Consider the following 3,611-nt stretch of genomic DNA (forward strand, 5'->3'; position numbering starts at 1 on the left):
CATTATTTTGTTCCTTTTTATGGCTGAGTAGTATAATAAATTATATATAATATATAAATATATAATAAATTATATATAATATAATATAATATATAAATATATATATATATATAATATAATACATAAATATATATATATGGCTGGAATCTACCAAGCCATGGTGAACTTCATAGTCATATAAGGCCTTGTAGCTGTGATGAGGAGTTTGGAATGTATCCTCTGCAATAAAAAACATGTGGAGGATTTTAATTAAGAGGATGACATAATCTGATTTCATTTCAAAAATATCCTTCTGGATGCTGTGTGAAAAGGGAAAAAAGACACACAGTCAAAGACTTGCCTGTTGGCTCAGTAAGAAGCGATGTTGGCCCGGCGGAGAGCGGCAGTGGTAGAGATGGAGAGCAGAGGGTGGATTTGAGGGAAGAGTTGACTGGACTTACTGATGTGTGAGGGAAGATTCAGGGGAAGAGAGAAAACGCAGAAAAGACCCCTCGCTTCTGACATGAGAAAACTTCTTCTGATTTCATAGCCCTGTAAGCAGCAGAGCCCAATTTAAAAACAAGGCTGTCTGGCTTCAATGCCGCTCTTGTCCTGACCTCAGATGAACTGCCCGCCTCAGCCTCCCAATCGGTGCCACCCTTGACTCCATTCGTACTGAATTGAACCCCAAAGTGATAGCTCCCTGGTCTCCCCCAACCACTTAATTGCAAACTCCCAGCACTAAGCCTCAGTATAGCATGGGCTCTCCCCAAGTCCTGAACCATAGGATGCCCAGCAAATAGACTCTCAGAGCAACCAGAAGGGAGGAGATATGGGACCAGTGTTTGAACAAATGCAAAGACCTGCCACTGAAGGCCTGGTGTCACAGAAACCGCCACCTTTTCCGGGCACCGTCCTTATTCTCTGAAAATTCTCACCTCATCACTGCCACTCCCCTTGTCCTCAGGGCTTCCCTAGGCAGCTATCCCCCGTTCTGTGTGGGCCTGTGTACCAGGAAAAGTCATCTCACCCACTCTGTGCTGCAAGGGGCATAACTGTGGCTCTGGAGAACACTGCGCTAGGTAATTCCTTCCATCTCTCATGAAGGAGATGAAGGAAAAGTGTAAAAAGTGGTTTTAGGGAAGCCAGAGGGGAGAGAAGAGTTTCTGGTGTCAGCCATGACAGAGGGTCCACTGGTAACAGAAACGAACGCGTTGGCTCAGTTTGGCTAATGGGAGAAAAGCGTCAGAAGGGTAGAGGAGCACGACGGCATCCCAGCACTGAGAGGCTGGGGAACGATGAGGCCATCAGACAGAAGCATACAGTAGACTTTCAGGCAATCTCAGCCACAGCAACTGGAAAGGGGGAAGTCAATGTGTATCTGAAGGAAAAAGCAGAACTAAGATGAGTGATTTTAATAAAAGGCACATAGGAAAGCATTTTAAAAGAGTTATACAAATATAAAGGATTATTAATATTTGGCCTTTTTTTTTTTTTGAGATGGAGTTTCACTCTTGTTGCCCAGGCTGGAGTAGAATGGCGTGATCTCCGCTCACTGCAACCTCCACCTCCTGGTTCAAGCGATTCTCCTGCCTCGGTCTCCTGAATAGCTGGGATTACAGGCACCTGCCACCACGCCCAGCTAATTTTTTGTATTTTGAGTAGAGGTGGGATTTCACCATGTTGGCCAGGCTAGTCTTGAACTCCTGACCTCAGGTGATCCACCTACCTGTAATACCAAAGTACCGGGATTACAGGACTGAGCCACTGCGCCCAGCCACTCTATATTTATTTATTTGAGAATTTATTTATTTATTTATTGAGAGTTTCAGTCTTGTTGCCTAGGCTGGAGAGCAGTGGCACGATCTTGGCTCACTGCAACCTCTGTCTCCCGGGTTCAAGTGATTCTGCTGCCTCAGCCTCTCAAGTAGCTGGGATTACAGATATCCGCCACCATGCCCAGCTAATTTTTTTGTATTTTGAGCAGAGATGGGATTTCACCATGTTGGTTAGGCTGATCTTGAACTCCAGATCTCAAGTGATCTGACTGTCTTGGCCTCCCACAGTGCTGGGATTAGAAGTGTGAGCCACTGCTCCTGGCTTTACTTATTTTTACCTTGATGCCCTATTTCACTAAACAAATTCACAGTGAAATAATAAATCATGTTTAATGCTTATTGGGATCACCAACACAATGTCTGACATATAGAGAAGGGCAACAAGTTGATTACTAAAATATAAAGTCAAAATAGATTGGCAGTGTCCAGGATAGTATCATGTATATGTCTACCCTTCCCAAGTAACTGGTTTCCTATTCTTTATGTTAGTTGAGAATAGATATTAAGTCCTATGTTTCTTTGTACTGGTAATACTCACCCTGGAAGATTGAATACAGTAGGCACTCAATTAATATTTGCTGATACATTTCAATTGCATATATTAGTTAACCTCTAGTTCTCAGTTCAAATGACAAACCATCTTTCGGCAATAGCCAAAATTACAACGTAATTACATTAAATTGCATTCAAATATATGGATTATCTCACCCTTTCTCCAGTGAAATCCAAATATGCTATTTCACCAATTAAATTCCTCCTTTATCAAAGTTCCATTAATCTCCTGGAGGTAGCACTGTGCTCATTAACTAAATGTCAAGTGAGCACAGACACGACTGTGGATTTCACTTAATAAACCAGAGCAATTTAAAGTAATTAGTCACATCTTGTGAAAAGAAGCCAATGTGTAGCCAGTTTAACCTGCTAGAGATCTGTGGGTGAAAAACACTCATAAAGTGAGGGACACTGCGGAGAGAAGCCTCATTTCCTTTGCCAAGGCTTTCAAGCCAAGCAATTATTTACCCTAGAAAAGAACAGAGCTGACTTGAGGAAAACTTTAAAAAACCATCTCGAGTGTTTGCAGAACACTTAAAAAATGTTAAACTGTCTAATTTACTGCCCAGATTTGGCTTATTTATCTGAAAACTTATTTTAGTAACATCTGAATTATAGTTTCTCTTTCACTCTAGTTTCCCACATTAATGTGATTTACTTTCCAGAATTATGAGCCGTCTTTATGCCATTTGCAATAGCAAAGAAATAAATTATAAAATGTATGACTTTGAACCTAGTAATTTTCAATATATGGATTATCATTTGGACTTATTTTTAACTCTGCACATTTATACATTATTTAGTGTACTTACAAATGCTTTCAAGAAGAGGATGGAATTAGGCCACTTTTATTAATGAGCTAGTCAATATAATAGACTAGTTATTATAAAAGATAATCAGGAAAATTATAATTTTTCTGTATTATGATACCAAAAATTAATTTATAGATTAGTTACTATAAAATGAGTTTATTCCATAACTTACAAAGTTACCATAATTGAAGAATAACAACTGAGGCCGGGCGCGGTGGCTCAAACCTGTAATCCCAGCACTTTGGGAGGCCGAGGCGGGTGGATCACGAGGTCAAGAGATCGAGACCAACCTGGTCAATATGGTGAAACCCTGTCTCTACTAAAAATACAAAAAATTAGCTGGGCATGGTGGCACGTACCTGTAATCCTAGCTACTCAGGAGGCTGAGGCAGGAGAATTGCCTGAACCCAGGAGGCGGAGGCTGCGGTGA

General features: G+C 41.0%; 1 long non-coding RNA gene across 1 annotated transcript in view; it reads right to left on the bottom strand.

Annotated features, from left to right (window-relative positions):
• Positions 1 to 1,883, bottom strand: part of LOC119473521 — a 5,514-nt gene extending 3,631 nt beyond the window's left edge. Inside the window, exon 1 of the long non-coding RNA XR_005202740.1 lies at positions 1,843 to 1,883. This is a non-coding gene — a long non-coding RNA (uncharacterized LOC119473521). The remainder of the gene's footprint in view (positions 1 to 1,842) is intronic.
• Positions 1,884 to 3,611: the final 1,728 nt, after the last annotated feature.

Source organism: Cebus imitator, unplaced genomic scaffold (genome assembly GCF_001604975.1).
Source record: "Cebus imitator isolate Cc_AM_T3 unplaced genomic scaffold, Cebus_imitator-1.0 Scaffold165, whole genome shotgun sequence".
NCBI classification, from domain to species: domain Eukaryota; kingdom Metazoa; phylum Chordata; class Mammalia; order Primates; family Cebidae; genus Cebus; species Cebus imitator.